The sequence below is a fragment of the Saccoglossus kowalevskii genome, chromosome 19, assembly GCF_978046115.1.
Source record: "Saccoglossus kowalevskii chromosome 19, keSacKowa6.1, whole genome shotgun sequence".
In the NCBI taxonomy this organism is placed as follows: Eukaryota; Metazoa; Hemichordata; class Enteropneusta; family Harrimaniidae; genus Saccoglossus; species Saccoglossus kowalevskii.
Window position 1 is genome coordinate 26429460 of NC_140659.1, and position 19481 is coordinate 26448940.

Genomic DNA, 19481 nt, shown 5'->3' on the forward strand with positions numbered 1-19481 from the left:
TTCGAATTTTAGGTGTGTCCGTTTATTACGGTTCTTTAATAAAACACTGATACGCCTAAATGCAGAGATGTACTGAATTATCGAACACGTTAGACATGATAGTGATTTTCCATTAAGATGCTAGAAGGGTAGAATCGCCGCATTAGTATGTGTCAATGTCAAAGTCAAAATGCTCCAGGTTGACATGTTACTTGACCCGATAAAAAAGAGTTATGTTATTGAATCGCACAGTTCATTCTAAAGTTAACTATACTGTTTTCTATCCCATGTGGTCTATTAAAATGTAAAATACTGCGTAAACGCTTCAATACATTAGCTACGTGACACGTAAAACATTCGGTCACGGCACAAACTCTACTTGGGGAAAACCATGACCGGAAATGCGATGAGACATATTTGATGACTGTAATAAAATCGAGTTCAATGTAGTCGTTTTGTCACGACAAACATTACACGTTTATGTATGGCTTTTTAGAGACCAGTCAGAAATAAATCTACTCGTCGAGATATGATCGTGATATCAGTGTGCCGAATTAGAAGTGGATTAGGTGAAAATTAACCCTCATAAGCTAAAATCATACATAGAACTATACGGGATTGGAATCATTAATTTAACGTTCCCTGAATGTGAGTGATACATTACTCATTTCAGTTTAAAGAAATACCATCAAAAATCATTATTGAAAATAAATGACCAGCCTATATACGAAATAAATTAAATTAATTCCATCACTCAGGTGAGAGCTGATGTAATTACATCGCTGTTGCCATTTTGCGATTTCTAAGTTTGTTCTCGAAATTCACCACATGTAATCAGTGTCACATAATTGACATTACGTACTCAATTTGCCATAGTGATAGCTTCCTGAAGCGTTTAGCTGTTTAAACCAACTTTATGTAAGTTGCCGAGGAAACGAATGCGATTTGCATAATATTGACTCGCGATTACCACGTCAAACACACAGAGGGAAATTGATGTTAATTTAATTTCAGTAACCTGCCTTATACATAGTTACTAGAGTGTGATTAATAAGCACATTTTATTTTTAAGCGATGACCCACCCGTTCTGAGATATAACATCTGGTTCGGTTTAATGACAATAATTTGGTAAGTGTCGACATGAAACGTTTAAATCATAACACACGGTGGGACTCACTCTTTCAATTCAAAGCAGGCACATGTTTTTGTATTTCAATATCATCGATATGTTTGTCCCTAGTGCCATTTATTGGCCCAAACTCACCGCGAGTGTTTAGATATCGACGGTGTGAAAGCCAGACAGTCGCGCGTGGAATATCTTACGCCACAATCGTTGCTAGTCAACTCAGTAAAAGACCAATCAGAAATAAAAACTACTCGTTGTGTTCGAAGTATGATCTTGATATCAGTGTGCCGAATTAGAAGTGGATAAGGAAAAAATTAACCCACATAAGCTAAACTAATACATACAACTTTTTGGGATTGTGATCATTAATTTAACGTTCGTTGAATATGAGTGACAAATTACTAATTTCAGTTTAAAGAAATACCAACAAAAAATCATTATTGAAAATAAATAACCAGCCTAAAAATAAAATAGAAATAAATTAAATGAATTCCAACACTCAAGTGAGAGGTAATCTAGTTAGCTAGTTAGTTAGCCGCTGTTTCCATTCAAAAGAACCCAGTGCCATTTATTGGCCGCAACTCGCCGCGATAGCCAGTTGCGCGTAGAATATCTTACGCCACAATTGCTGCTAATAATTTCTAAAGTCGCAAACATTTGTTAATAACAATAGACAATAATGAACATATTATTTAATTTACTTTAACAACCAGCCATTTATTTCAATGAATATCAACACAGTTGAGCATAACGCGTGCAGATAAGCCATTGATTATTATTAGATTGGATTTAAATATATGCCCAGCCTAGATGATGTACAACTAGGACGACTCGCGTGTTAGTCACGAACTTTACACCAAGTCAATCATGAAACTTTTTTTTATGTCAAGTGGATTTCCCTCTGGTATATTGTAGGTTCTATTTTATCATCGGTTGTTATTGTTTAAATAAATATACATTCAATTAAAACATAATTTATTATGTGACAAACATATATTTACGGGGACGAATGAGATGATAAATGATTTGAATACCTTTTACAATGCGCGACTTAGACTGAGATTAGATAACATATACATATCACTTGATTGGGTTTAATTTATTCACAAAAGAATAAAAAACTTATAACAAATATTGTCAACAATTTTGCATCATAGCAATGGTGTTTGTTATGCCAGGGAATGTTTAATTTTTGAAACAGCACAATTCCTCACAACTACTGTGACACGCATTACAGAGCCACACACAATATATATTCTTAGATTTGTTGTCAACGGCCAAACGTAAATACAATAAAAGCGCATTCACAACACATTGCGTTTTACTGAGTTTACAGAAGACATGATTGATCTATCAATAATAACGCCTAATCAGAGATGTAGGTTTTAGAACGTAATGTTCTGAATCATCCCATCAATTATGTTGTCAAAGAGTTGAATGATTCAAATCTCTTTTGAAATCAAGAATATTTGCAAATATCCAATAAGATATAAAAGATAAGTGGAAGATTCCTTTGCAAGAAATTTGATGATAGGAAACAGGCATTGGAACTGAGAGTGATTAGGTGGGTTATACACGTTCCTCTCCGAGCCATGAATTTGTCATGCGCCGAAACGTAAACTGTTTAGTTTAGTAACGCAACTCGTTTTAAATATTAAATCACAGTACACAAACACGCTTCTTAATAACCCTTTTCGGTATAGAGTTCTTGGAACTGCAGAGCCTCATGATATTGTAGCGAGAATTAGCACTAGGCCTTAAACCAACATTAGCAGGAATATTAGTACCACCCGTGGCCTCCGGTTGTGACATACGCATGTGTTAACAATTTAAGGTATGATGCCGCATAGCTCACCTTTTGTAATATAAAGCTGATATCCTCCCCATGTCAACGCTGTTTGAACATGTTTCTCATGTCACAATAGACGAGATAATCCGATAATCCGACATCTGCTACTTTAAATCGATACCTGGCAGAAAAAATGTGATTATCGGTAAGTAGCACATAGTATGTCGTAATAGGGGTCTGGTTACCGAATGTAAAATATCCGATTGCGTCAAGGAAAATCAAACAAATTGTCCCAGTCGTTCATGATATATGTGTTGTTTTGATGTATGTGCTTAACAGTAGAAAAAAACACAAATAACCTTAGTTTATGTAGTTTGTATCCCCTGTGCTTACTGTACTACTTCTTCTTCTCACATTACTGTTCATTTAAATTATGAAACACTTTATTCAACCGTTTAAGTACATGGAAACTCATGACATGTGCGAAGACAAGGTTAAAACAAGTCATATATAACGTATATAGCTGTTGTATGGTTTTGGTGATAACTGTTAAAATATTTACGCAGAAACCATTATTGCATGTTTTGCGGTAATTCGTATTCATACACGTAAGTGCGTCACCCGTTTGGTGTTTGAAAACACAACAGCATTGCGGTTTTGTGAATGTAATTTCTTGTTACGGCTTTCATGACGGGGGAGTCAGGGCGCATTAGAATGAAAGTTTGTTGAGATTGGCCATGTATATAGATACACATGTATATATGTATTGACAAATGCGCATATTTCTAATTCTCATATATTATCATGGTGATATTCTACGTAGATACCATTTAGCAGTATTGCAGACGTTTTGTTCATTATTCGTTTCTATTCAAGAACGTACAGTGCATAGCACAACGTTTCCCGATCCAATACAAGACTATTCAACAAGGACCTACTTTGTCATGATGTTATTCTATCTATAATGTGCAGATTTTTTAAGCAAATCAAAAAAGCATACATGTTCCCTATAGTTTAATATCTGTTGCACTATGACAATGTGTACGGGGTGTTTAACATAATCTGTCTACCTTACAATAGGAGAATTACTAATTGCGTCCGAGAACTGTCAATCAGGCGTCTATGAACAATTCTGTGATCTCTACGTAATTCATCTTAACTCCAGTGAGAATTGGTCTCATATAACCGGTAAGATAACCACCTGTGCCTTGCCTTGTAAATTACATATTACGTCATCTTTGCATGATTATATCAATACAAATTAAAGGCAAATGGCCGCCAATTCTCGTTGAGAGTGTTTAGCTGGGCACAATGTCGTTCTCAATGAGATCTCAGCGGTTTAATCATGACTATTGTCCATTGGAGATTAAAACCTGTTGGAAACCAGTTATATAGAACTGGATTATGAAGCTTTTCAAAGAATACTAAATTTATTAGTAATTAATATGAGCTATTGCATCATCAGTAAATATTTGTGTCAATCAATTAACTTCGTATCCTTTCATTACTGTGTGATATGATGCAAATATTAAAAGAACAAACATTTAAATGAGTATACATTATCAGTGCTCATTTCATTTATTTTTTTCTTATAAAAATGCATAAAGTTACAGTTGTGTACGTAAAACGTTGATAATATTAATTGTATTAACGTTATATTCAACTAAAACTAAGTCAGCGGAGCAACCTCTAAACAACCTAATTAACATAATTGGACACTCTCTTTAATTATCCCTTCAAGTCTATTGTGTTGTCAATAACAATCAGACAGTATAATTGTGTTTATAACACTCGTGTTCCAACATGGAAATAACAGTTAGTTACAGATTAAATCATTCTCGTCTTTGCCACTGAGCTCAGAATAACACCATGCCATACAATGATCGAAATAGGTCTTTATATCAAATATGTTAGATGGCGGCAAATAAATCCCCAAATCCTAGTCTGGTCCCAGAACAAATTGATAAATTACAAAGGTTTATATATTTAAACAATCTTGTTTAATGTTATTAGCGGGTGTCTCAACATTTCATACGAGAATTAATAATTTTAGAAAGGCGTTTCCATCCACCTGCATACTGTCCACGGCTGATTAACGTAACACATAGCAATGTATGCGATTTATGGATCGCCTAATTAAAAACATTGACGTTATTTAATGCATTAACACGTGTCAAATCAGCGGAAAGTCGTAAAGATATAAAGTCTTATACAGTAATACCTGTCAAAATCGACCATGACTGGGACTGGGATCTGTGGTCGGTTTTCATAGGGAGTCGCCGGTTTATTCAGGGTGGGCGTGATTTCGATTGAAACAACAGGTACATATTTGAAACGCCGCAATCGTCGCTTCTACAACTATGCCGCTCTAACACGAGTTGATTTAAACCAAATCAATGTCAAAATCACCGCAATTATCATGCATTCGTCTGTTTTATAAGAAAAAAACAAACATTTGGCACCAGACTGACGAACACACTTGTGTTGAAGTGGCGAATCTGATACATTTTGCGATATGCAGAGAGGATATGCGACTATATTGTTCGTGTAGTGCGTGATCAGACAACATTGTACGTTAAGCAAGATAAATCAATATTTGAATTGACGTATTCTGATGCGTTATATACTGTTGTGATTATATAGGGATATTTTTATACCAACATACGCTCTCTTGAGTGAATTCTAATTTTGAGTCACTATTGTCATGGTAACACTCCCGCAAAAAATGATTATCTTTAGTGGATTTATTCGGCAAGAACAATTCAAGACGTCTGAATTTCTTATTTACGTATATATTGTAACAATGATATACCCACTTATCACGGCGACGAACGTAATGTCAAAACATCTTTAAGTTTAGTAAAACAGCAAGAGAGATCCTTCCCCACTTTTGGTGATAGGCGAATACTAGACGAAATACAGGCCACAAGTGTGCATCGCATCGATGGAAACAAACTAAAACCTTCATCTTGTAGGATTTCCCAAGGAAATCGGACACAGAGAAACGCCGTTACCTTAGGCACAATATACAGCCTTACTCAGTACTACGACCTTGAATACCGTGAACGGTCACGGCATGGTGTCATAGGTCACGCAATGAGTGTGGAAATAACCTCGAGCATGAACATATATTTTGTCGAATTGCGTCTTGGGATTGCTTCACCACCCACTAGAAGTAAACGATAATGACAGTGAATTGCCGGCATGTCACATATTTATGGGGAAAGGAAGAAGAAAACAAACGTCAGTCTTTGCTCTAAGGAATATCGCAAGAAAGCAGAAATCCTTTTAGTATAGAAAGTACATCAGCTTGCTATGAGTAATCCTCCTTCCCTCAAAAAACACCATTTTTTACAATTTATTTTTGCACACAATTAATACCGCCCACCCACTTGTGTACGCAGCATTTCATAGCAGAGATATTTGTTGTTACATATGTTATTCTCAAACATAAAAGAAACGTCACTAATATATATATATATATATATATATATATACACACCACATTGCCTGGATAAAATACGCCTGCTTCAAACCAATTAAATTAAACTATTTTTTAAAGAGATGTTTAGGTCAATTTTCGTGTAATATATTAAACAACCCAATCTGTGTGAATTGAAAACATTCGGCGGGACAATAGTGTCACTGGAGAGACAAAATACACAAATTAAATAAAAAGGTGCGTGCGATCAATAATATTCAAGTGTAACTGGTTTACATATATTGAATCGTCTCAAACAAAAAACATCAAACTTGACATTTGCTCATGTTAGTTATCAATACATGTAGTAATTACATCCAGTATAATTGAAAACTTGATCGAGACTAACCCAGTATTTTCTATTCAGACGTCGATCAATCTTGAATAAGTTTAAAAAACGTCATCAAATTAATTGCTTCTGAATAATACAAATTTGTTACTCCCAAAATCAAACGAAAGATAAGAATATGACAAAATTGTACGCCTCGGTGATAACATTATTTTGTGAAAGGAATTCGCACAAGATACTCGTTAGATGAATGGTGTCACATTTACACCCAAATAAAGACTCTGTTTCGTCGCTTTATTTTGGCTATCAGTGACGTCGCGTGCTGAATATATAGAAATGAGGAAAGTGTTGTTCCTTTTCAGCGTGCTTGTCAATTTGTCAATATACTTTACGCGAGAGTGACACTTGTCAGCGTTTTTAATAAATACCATTTACAGGTTAGCCACTCTTGTATATCGTGATCTGGCGAGTCTGTTAATGTCTGTTTAGCCCGTCATTAGTTATTTTCTACGATTCAATATGCAAATTGCGCGCTTGAAGAACCACGAATCAATTACCAAGCACGAAACATCGCACTGCTGTTCAGCAATTGCAAATGGTAATTTCTAGTATCAACGAAAAAGCGGAAAAAAGACGATCTTTGCTGATAAACTATTGTGACTTACAACGCGGAACTCTGTTTTTTTTTTAATGAGATATAATTCAAGACCGGGGATTGGTCTGCCGTCCTCGTACGTAACACAGGTTACCATGACTACGCACCACGTAACTATCAGCACTCTGATGTAACTCTTCTCTTTCCCCAGCCGTTGGAGCAGGTTTCTTCACCGTGCAGCCTCGCAGACAGTACATGTATAAAATGCCAACGTCTACGTATGAAAAAAACAAACCTTTGATCAACTGTTAATATATATCACTACAGCGAACATATTAGTGCAGAAATAGGTAAGTGGTCATTGTATACAATTTACGTTTATCTTGTCCTCAATCGATGCTCCACTTCGCGGATGAATTAGCCTCTGATTACGCGACATGTGTTACATAACTGGCGAACTTCACACATAATTTGACCATATCACCAACATGAACATCCAGTATATCAACCGCTCATCTATTCGCGTTCTTGTTTAAAGGTATCAACAGTGTCCCGTGTCAAATACGACTACTTGCACATTACTTCAAGCTCAGTGGCCGGTAGACTAGTAAAAAATCTTTACAAAGCCGCACATAGATACACTTTCATGTCTGTTAGCAATCGGGATGTAGTCGCATCGTCGAAACGATCAGGATGTAGTCGCATCGTCAAACATACAGGACATTCAGGATGGTGTTTAGTATATGTTGTCATTATTTCATTACCTACTGCCGATAATCTTATATCCGGTCCACCAGCCACGGACACACGGACCGCAACTGGTAGTTACCGACTAACAACGCCCCACTAGGTAGATAATGTGTATGTTTACATTTGTATAGGCCTAAATTGTAATACTTATGTTTTCCAACCAGTGTAGTCTATATACAAAGTGAAATGCTCGCATAGTAGCAGTTGTAATGGATACAACAAGCATAATATAAAAGGTCTCCCGTCTGATATTCTTTGTTTCAAACTGTTCTGAGTAATAGGGACGCCGATGTACGCGTTGACTCGGCCCGGAGACATTTTGATTAAATATGGTGCCGGGATCGTGCAAATAAACGCTTACTCTATCAAATGTTTCATTTGGTTCGTGACAACGTTAAGGAATATGTCGTGTGGCGAAGATGTTACTTCTGTACATGTGTGTAGTGTAGCGTAGCTTAGTGTAGTGTAGTGTAGCGTAGCGTAGCGTAGCGTAGCGTAGCGTAGAGTAGCGCAGCGCAGCGCAGCGCAGTGCAGCGCAGTGCAGCGCAGTGCAGTGTAGTCCAGTGTAGTGTAGTGTAGTGTAGTGGCATAACACATCGTTTCTTGTAAGATGGATCAGTAGACATGTCACGCTTCACCGTTCAACACCGTATGCTCACCCATTAATCACTTTTAAGTTAAATGCCAATAAAGCGACTTTAGCTGATAGGATTCCCGACAGAATTAAATTGTTCGAAGTTATGGGACAGTTAGGGGGAAATGTACATATGTTGTTGATTGACACTGTGAATGTAGAGTTTTGCTGCGTTATACAATATTCATGTAAATTGATAACCCTAGTGCATTCAGACCGTACAAAGCCGTCAAAGAAATTAAATATCGGAAACTAGTCTCCGTTGAGAGGGAAGCTTCAGTGTTCGTATTTACATATAAATGTTCCTTTGTTTTGTTACCAATATTGATGCTATAATTGAGTTAATATGTCTGAAACTTGGGAAACTCATGCAGTTTTTGTTGTTGAGAATGTTTCTGATTCTTTGGTGTATATTATAAAAAGAGCGTTTTCAGTTTTAAATTTCCAGACTCGGGAATGATTCGCCAGATGCGTATATTGACTTCCTTCCAACTGTACAAATAACAAGTACAAGCAAAGAAAACTGAGCAGATTAATACCGTGAAATGTAATTTATAATTAGCTTATCAAACAAGAAGTCTGTCAGTTGACACAGATCTGCACTCTGAAATGCACAACAGTCGACAATACAAACGGGAAGATTACTAGGAATGACATCTATATCTATGAATGGTGGCCTATGAAGTACCTCGTCTGTAAATTGTCATATAAATTGATTAAGTGGTTCTGGAAAAGCGAAAAGTGCCTAATATATGTGAATTAGAAATTAATATGTACAGATGATTCTTAAACTGGTCACGTCAGTGAATTGCTCCTCGAGAACCTATTTGCCGTTTTTTGTTTTTGTTTAGAAAAACTACGAAAGGTACATGTAGAAAACAGTTAACAAGTAGCTACTTTATCTAAATTATATTTATGTAAATTATGCAATGAATAATAAGTACGGATGTTAAATTGAACACATGTATGTTTCACGGATCACCTATTGCCAAGTGTTATATCAATCTGTGAAGTAGTTCGACAGATATAATTGCTTCTAGCCCTTCAAACTAGAGATACAACGGGGATACAGCGATTTTGGCACCCTGTGCTTTTTGCATCACACATGCACCGGAACCGGAACTTTAACAAAGGCGAATGTACATCCGGATTATAAAATTCAATTCAGGAAAATTTCTCGGCGTACTGACAAGCATAATATAAAAGATGGACACTAGACTACATTAAAATAAAACAACGTTCATCTGTTTCCCAACCTTATCCTCTTCTCCAAATAACGTCAATCCATTTAAATGCTCCATCAGGAGTGCAGATAGAAGAAATAATTTAATATTTGTGAACGCGAGTATTGTTAACATCACATATGAGTGTTTATGGAAGCGTTCATAACGCTGTCATTTTAGGTGTACATTACTATGATCGAGATTTCATTGTGTATACACAGTGGTAAAACGGTCGTCAGATAGCGAAGATAGCAACTATTTCATATTGACCAGCTTGAAACCCAGCCTCCTCATATCGGAATATTTAATCAATATAATAGTGTAACAGCTGTTTGCAAATTACTCCCCATCAACCAAAGTAAGACTAGATTCACCGTACTCTTACCCTAAGATGCTCTGAAACCGTCATGAAGGAGACTGACACGTGTACAAAGGTAATTTTTCCAGCACATCACTTTCAATATTAAAACTGCCTGCAGCCTAATATAGTATGATATATTATATGAATAACACGGCGATGTTTGCCGCGGGTTTCAAAACGGATATCAACAATTCTTCGTATATCTGATGGGAATATGCTCGAATGACTGACATTTAAACGGGAAAAGTCAACCCACATATTTTTGTTTATTTACCGAGTTGTTAGTAAATGCCTCGTTAAGCACGAGTAATTATTACATAAACTGAAAGCTACGCGCGATGCAATGTATAATATGATTTAACCATTTGGGGTTGAATGAACAAAAGTACAGACGTGTATCATGATAACATAATTAGACAATACCTAATAATAGCGCGCAGGGGTTTGCCGTGATAAACACGACGTTGCCCTTGACATATGTCTTGCTGACAATGAAGAACACGATAAAAACTTGTTAAGCTCTGACTTGCTGGTGAAATTTGTCGGTGTAATCATAGATCTGTCACTGCTGGGCTTAACGACCAAGAAGGCGCCACATTTAATTATACGGCGAAGTGAGACAATTTCTACCATTTTCTTATCGTACTTTGTCATTCCCCCAGTTATTGACGGAAATAGCGTAATTAAAAAAATACGGTATAAATGGTTATTTTATAAATCTAAAATATTCATTTTGCAAAATCTATTCAATGTATCGAATAAAAAAAAAACGTATTTAGTACTCAACAGTGTTATTAGTGGACTCGGAAACGGTTATCATGCATGTTTACGCGTTTAAGTGCGACAGATAGTCGCCAATGTGGTGCGTACCTGGTACAATGACCTGCAATATATCCCCACTTACGCGAGCTAACAGACATCTAATAATATAAAAATCAAAACAATTTACCGTTGTGTAAATAATGTGGATAAAATCGCCATCCAATCATTGTAATCACACGTAATACATGGAACGTAAATTATACACCACAAAAGCTGTGAACCACAAAGTACCTGTCAAACTAATTTAATTTATATTCATGTTTTAATACGCTGGTGGCGCTCTTCATTCTTAGTCCTTGCCGCATTAACGACCGAATGAATGCTGCGAGCTTGCTACTCTGGCTTTGGTTTGCGGGAGACCAGTCCATCATACTTAAACTACAACATATTTACAGGTCAACAACAAACAAACAATGTATTACCTCACAGTTCATGGGTCATTCGCATTATTTACATTGAATGTATTCTCATCTGTTGCCCATTCTGTTTTTGGGGGTTCCAATTAGTTTTATTACTGGACACGTAAGCGAAGAATTGCACAAACTGTACAGAGACACAACAGTAAGTTGAGATACATGCCACAACCTTTGCTATAATTCTTTTATTAATTTTGTACAATAATACAATTGTTGACTTTGCCAGAAAGCACCATTAACATCTGTTTCTAAATTGTCGATAATGTGTTTGCGAGTGGATATATTGACATGGATATCGAATTTGACTAAGGTTACAATTTGTATAATATTCAATACTAATATTCTTCATAAATCATCAATAAATGAATTTCCAAGATTTCGAAATAAATATTAAAGTTTCTGCTGTACTTGACTGACACATTTAAGACATTTTCGCGTAATTTACGCCAAAATTTTACTGTTTAGCTTTTCATTCATTGTTTTGTTTTTTACTCATCTTTGTACATTTAATATACTAGTATAGCAACTATATTTGCTTTTTCTGTTCCTGGGCCCAAATAATAACATGGAAATTTCAACTATTTTTCAAAATGTAAAAAATAAAGCTCTGTCAGTAAAGGAAATAACTTGTCATTCAATATAATGATATGAAGTTTAACTAGCTTGTTAGATTCAATTATTGCATTAACACCCGTGTCAGCTAGTTGACGTTCTCAGCGCGTGTCTACAACCCAATGTTCGCTATTTGGGCAATTCATATAGCGAGGAAATAAAGATAAAGAATTGCCTTGCAAAGAGGGTTTAGAAGCATAATGAACAAAAAGCAGTACAAGTTGGTTTATAAATGCAATTATTAGTTTTGTGTCTAGGGATTGGTAGTTACATAATACCTACATTAAGCAGGCATGTTTAAAATACACGCCGATAGAGAACAATGACGATCACCTCTCTAGGGTTGTACTGGCACAACAGAGCCCAATAACGGTACGGAAACACGAAGTATATTTTCACGTAAGGTTTCTAGGATAACTGTTATTCGTTAACTCATAGTACCTCTAGAGGGATAGAGCGACTGTGGTTAATTCGATATGCCTGTGACCAACTTATTATCGCAAGCTTTTTTTTTGGGGGGGGGGGCTATCTGGTGGCTTATCAAATGAGTGAATTGGATCAGGAATTATTATGCTTTCTGTCTTATTGCTTGTGACCATGATATTTATTGATTGACCTTGAAACCAGCATTAACAAATATCTCATAACATTGGTTTCCAATAACAGTCAAAGGTATCCCAATATTCATCATTTGGTAGCTAAGGGAAATCGTTCTGTTGGCGGAAAATGCGAATTTTATAATCCCACAAAAATCATAATTGAAATACAAACATGATTTATTCGAATTATTATGTCCATAAAACGTTAAAATTTGAAAGCATGGCATGCTTGTTTATGTGACTATTGTTGTACAGCAATGTGCGCACTTTATGCAACAGGTACGCACAGTGACAATAAAAATGTTTTTTTATTTTTGCCATGTTGAGATAGAGTAAGATACATTGAAAAACAAATTTTCTAATCAGTAGAAGTGTAGCAACGTAATGTGAAGTACCAGTGTCTCAATACAATGCATAGAATAAAATATTCTTCTATGCTATCGATAAAGAGCCATTACTCGAAACGTCTAGCTATTTTTAATAGTTATTTAGGACTACGATTACCAAATATTATCTTCTATATATCATATTTATCAGTCCGAGCAGCGTTTATAAATTTATAAACTACTATTGAATAGAATAGCGATGTTAACATCTTAGCGAGAGATCATTGAATAGAGTAGCTATGTTAACATCTTAGTGGGAGATCATTGAATAGAGTAGCTATAATAACATCTTAGTGAGGGACCATTGAATAGAGTAGCTATGTTAACATCTTAGTGAGAGATCATTGAATAGAGTAGCTATATTAACATCTTAGTGAGGGATCAGTGAATAGAGTAGCTATGTTAACATCTTAGTGGGAGATCATTAAATAGAGTAGCAATGTTAACATCTTAGTGAGAGATCATTGAATAGAGTAGCTATGTTAACATCTTAGTGAGAGATCATTGAATAGAGTAGCTATGTTAACATCTTAGTGAGAGATCATTGAATAGAGTAGCTATGTTAACATCTTAGTGGGAGATCATTGAATAGAGTAGCTATAATAACATCTTAGTGAGGGATCATTGAATAGAGTAGCTATGTTAACATCTTAGTGGGAGATCATTGAATAGAGTAGCTATATTAACATCTTAGTGAGAGATCATTGAAAAGAGTAGCTATGTTAACATCTTAGTGAGGGATCATTGAAAAGTGTAGCTATCATAATATCATAGTGAGAGAACATTAAACAGAGTAGCTATATTAACATCTTAGTTAGAGATCATTGGATAGATAGGTATGTTAACATCTTGGTGGGAGATCATTGAATAGTATAGCTATGTTAACATCTTAGTGAGAGATCATTGAATAGTGTAGCTATGTTAACATCTTAGTGAGAGATCATTGAATAGAATAGCTATGTTAACATCTTAGTGAGAGATCATTGAATAGTGTAGCTATATTCACATCTTAGTGACCAATCATTGAATAGTGTAGCTATGTTAACATCTTAGTGACCGATCATTGAATAGTGTAGCTATGTTAACATCTTAGAGAGAGATCATTGAATAGAGTAGCTATGTTAACATCTAAGTGAGAGATCATAGAATAGAGTAGCTATGTTAACATCTTAGTGAGAAATCATTAAATAGAGTAGCTATATTAACATCTAAGTGAGAGATCATTAAATAGAGTAGCTATGTTAACATCTTAGTGAGAGATCATTGAATAGAGTAGCTATGTTAACATCTTAGTGAGAGATCATTGAATAGAATAGCTATGTTAACATCTTAGTGAGAGATCATTGAATAGAGTAGCTATGTTAACATCTTAGTGAGAGATCATTGAATAGAATAGCTATGTTAACATTTTCGTGAGAGGTCATTGAATAGAGTAGCTATGTTAACATCTTTTTGAGAGATCATTGAATAGAGTAGCTATGTCAACATCTTAGTGAGAGATCATTGAATAGAGTAGCTATGTTAACATCTTAGTGAGAGATCATTGAATAGAGTAGCTATGTTAACATCTTAGTGAAAGATCATTGAATATAGTAGCTATGTTAACATCTTAGTGAGAGATCATTGAATAGAATAGCTATATTAACATCTTAGTGAGAGATCATTGAATAGAGTAGCTGTGTTAACATCTTAGTGAGAGATCATTGAATAGAGTAGCTATGTTAACATCTTAGTGAAAGATCATTGAATATAGTAGCTATGTTAACATCTTAGTGAGAGATCATTGAATAGAATAGCTATGTTAACATCTTAGTGAGAGATCATTGAATAGAGTAGCTGTGTTAACATCTTAGTGAGAGATCATTGAATAGAGTAGCTATATTAACATCTTAGTGAGAGATCATTGAATAGAGTAGCTATATTAACATCTTAGTGAGAGATCATTGAATAGAGTAGCTGTGTTAACATCTTAGTGAGAGATCATTGAATAGAGTAGCTATGTTAACATCTTAGTGAGAGATCATTGAATAGAGTAGCTATATTAACATCTTAGTGAGAGATCATTGAATAGAGTAGCTGTGTTAACATCTTAGTGAGAGATCATTGAATAGAGTAGCTATGTTAACATCTTAGTGAGAGATCATTGAATATAGTAGCTATGTTAACATCTTAGTGAGAAATCATTGAATAGAGTAGCTGTGTTAACATCTTAGTGAGAGATCATTGAATAGAGTAGCTGTGTTAAAATCTTAGTGAGAGATCATTGAATAAAGTAGCTATATTAACATCTTAGTGAGAGATCATTGAATAGAGTAGCTGTGTTAACATCTTAGTGAGAGATCATTGAATAGAGTATCTGTGTTAATATCTTAGTGAGAGATCATTGAATAGAGTAGCTATGTTAACATCTTCGTGAGAGATCATTGAATAGAGTAGCTATGTTAACATCTTTTTGAGAGATCATTGAATAGAGTAGCTATGTCAACATCTTAGTAAGAGGTCATTGTATAGCTATATTGAAAACCGTTAAAAAACGTTAACATCATCAGACACATTACTATATTTATCAAACTCACAGTCACGGTATGTGTTAGAGATATGACCGTGACGACACAACACCCACACGTAATTGACATGCTGGCAATTGGATTTAATTTTTCAAAATAAATGCCTGACTATTGACATCCTAATATAAAAGTGCCTCGGTAAACCAAGCTTTTAACAGACCATCCGTGAAATTAACAACAGCAATTTAGATTTTAAGGTGCAGTAAGTAGACCGGCCAAATACTTTAGTCACGCGTCATTGCGTCGATGCCGCTAAAATAATGCAATCAGCGAGTGTGAGTAAATGTACATTTAGAACAATGCTTATTATATTGTTCCATATCGCTGGTTGTAAAACAAACGTGTCAATAAGTTGATAAGTTTTTAAAGACTTTGTTGTAGTAATTTATTAAACTATTTTAATATATCGAATTTTAGAGTTGGTCTAATACGGTGTATGCTTAAATTTTGTCAGAACAAAATATACCGTGATCGCCCGGCAAAACAGAATTAAAGAGCCACCCGCCTTAATCCAGATACATTCATTGCGTTCAATATATAGCAGTCAAACAAAGCGGAAATAAAGTGAAAACAAACTATGTTATTGCATTGCAACGATACTCGCATCCAGTTAAGCGAGGGATACGTTTCCGGATTTAACCGACAAGCATCTTTCAATTGTCCATGCACAGTATTTGATTGTAGGTTTTCATACATGACATGACAGTGTGTTATACAATTACACAGTATGCATTCAGGTACACAGTGGCATGATTCACTTATCAAATCTATCACACGCGTTATTGTTTTCGTCTTTTTTCTACTTATATTACTAACAGAACTTCACAGCGGGTAGCCACTGTTCACTGTCTATCGAAACATGAATATCGACCGGAAATGATGGTAAAGTAATGCATCTAACGAGATATCTATAACTTATGAATATTCAATATCAGTAGACTACAGCGACAGGGTATGCTGGCTACAAGAAATATTGGAAACCTCATTTAATCGTATGACCATTTCATATTATAGGCGAAAACCAAACGGTTTCGAAATATTGGAGAGACGTATATCACTGACAATAACTTTTCTGATATACGAGTATAGTAGAATAGGTTTCGAAGATGATACTGTTTATAATTATACATCTGTCACCGTAACGCCATTACAGCGTGCCGTAATTTTACGGTGTTTGATAAAATGGAATGATTGCGCGCGTAAGCAAACAAACATGGCTGCCACGAGGGTTTGACCGGACTCCACATAAAGAAGTTCACTGATTCCGTTCTAAACTTTTAGGATTTCGGCATTCCCATGATGTATCCTTGGAAGGAAAATACTCAGACAGTACCCGCGCATCGACCTCTGTTGCGCGTCGGTCGATACTGCCGCTGTACTGTCTTCGTGCATACTTTGAGGTATCCTCGTAATAACCTCATATTATAAATGTCATAGAATTGGGTATGTGTAAAATAGTCGAGCTCATTGCATTTTATTATCTAAAGTGCTCACCATTACATTATGAGAAAAATCTCTTGCAGTCGCAAAGAAACAATGAAAACAAAGACACGGCATTCGAAAACCTAAACTAAGTGCTCTATATTTCAGTGCCCTGCACTTATACGTTTCTCTGCATAATATCGTTGACGTCTTTGTCATGCAACTATAGTATGACTTATCTAATCTGAAATATTGTCCAATCTATCAAGAAACCTCAAGAAACCCCAAACCTTTGATCGAATAGTCACTTAATCCTTTTGTATGGCCTCTATATACTCCAATAACCAATCACCCATGTAACAATCATTGACGAAAACATTGCTACAAGATGTATTGCCAAAGGAATTGCATGACAAACAGTCTCTACAACTTCAACGGCATTGATTAAAAACAGATCAATTGGAGTATGTGAGTGCAGTTTTAGGGGTAATCAATTCCATTGAACGGAGTGATATATTTCACTATCAGAAAAAGTTTCGTATAAGCCATTTTTCGTGGAAACAAATACGTGCGTTTGATGCAAATCTAAAAAAATGATTATGGGTCAACTACACAATAGTTTGTTCTTACTGCAGTATACGCCTACTCCTTTTTTATTCTTTTGTAACTTGAAAGTCCTGTAAAGACCTACACAAAAGAACGACATATAAAAAGATTCGGGATTACAGGATATGAGATTAAACTTGTATACAGTATACTAATCCCGAAGAATTGATTTTCATCGAATTTATCAAATTTGATAAGTAGACCATACGTCTGACTCGAATAATAATGAGACACTATATTAAAACATTGGCCAGGGTATTGTGGCTTGTGAAACCTGTACAAATTGTTGTGTATAATTGTATTATAATTATTGTAAAGTAGGTTTAGTATGAATGATTGAATTATGCTCGTATCACACATCCTTGAACACGTTTTGCAATTATGACATAATTTATCATTGATAAGACAGAATGTAAATTATCAAGTTCTTAGTCATCAAAGTACGTGTCACCTTTTCCAGGTTTATTATGCAAGTTACCGACAAGACGTCACTTTATTTTATTGGAAAAACGTGAAAGGAAAAGCGCATATATAGGTGACATAGGCCAAGTAGAATCGAATTGATTGACATGTGTGAATTTGCATACGATTTTGTCAGAAAATTACATTTGGTATAGGCAAGCCTATAGCCTGAAGTTTGATTTGTGATTCTAAAAGTAAATTTATTTCTCAATATTTAAACTATTGTTTATTTTTTTATCATGTTTGATTAATTGTGAATAAACAGTTAGAATTGGAACCGTTTTATTCACACCAGAAAATTACGAAAGAATTCGTCGTCTCAAAATGTACGAACGATTTAAATATGTATAAAACAAGTTGGGTCCAGTATATTTACAGAGAATGTATTAAGTGTTTTTAATTGTTTGTAGATACATGTAAGGATATTTCTAGTCATTCTTGTCGACTGCTCAGAATTCATAATGTAAATCCATCGCTCTTGTAATGAAACACTCAGAATAAAAGTGAACATAATTGAACTATTTAATTTGAGACCCCTTTGATGAAATGTAATATTCAATTATCGATTTAGAGAAATTAGTATTCATTCAGTGAATTCTATTATAATATTTATTACATTCAATTATTTGACTATGTTATTGTACTTCATCCATTATACAATGAATCGTTTTCACAAAAAGACAATAATTTCATTCCTAGATCTTGTTGGTACATTCTGTCACCCGTCGTACGTTCAATATAGCGTCAACAACATTCATAGAACACTCCGTAGAATTACACGTATTACAGGTGTGTTATTGAGATTTAATTTATAATGTTGAGAATTATTAGTTTTTATAAACACTCGATTTTCTGACTATTAGAGTATATATTATTTAGAAATATTTATTATTGTCTATATTTCCCTATGTGTACGTCGTTTTATGTCTGACCGCAGTGAATAGTTCAATGAGATCAGAGTAGAGAACAGTCCCAGACACACCAATCTAATTGTGACATGCGAATGCACTACTATCACGTAATTACACTTGAAATATACAAGAGCTGAAAAAAATAAAAATAAAAAAATAGTGTAAGAAAGCTAAACTACTATAAATACAAAATATACATTATGTCAATAAGTTTGGAATGTTTGCCTATTTAATAAGTTAAAATTGGGTCAATTATCAGTGTTTTTATATCCCTGGAAACCATTTGATGAGACGTAAATGTCAAAACCATTCGACACTTCCAAAATATGATGGTAGATTAGATGTTCAGCTTTTTAAAAAGAATACGAACTAGATTGTTATATGTAGTTTTAAAACACGATTCACCATAGTAAAATGGCTTGTCAGTACGGGTTTGTATATTGACAAGCA

The 19481-nt window shown here is 35.0% G+C and overlaps 1 protein-coding gene across 1 annotated transcript in view; it reads left to right on the forward strand.

Moving 5' to 3' along the window:
• The window catches only part of LOC100376472 (substance-P receptor-like), a 63079-nt gene that overhangs the window by 18109 nt on the left and 25489 nt on the right, over positions 1 to 19481 (forward strand). The window contains exon 2 of the mRNA XM_002735349.4: positions 7472 to 7610. The gene's annotated coding sequence lies outside the window, so the exon portion shown is untranslated. The remainder of the gene's footprint in view (positions 1 to 7471; positions 7611 to 19481) is intronic.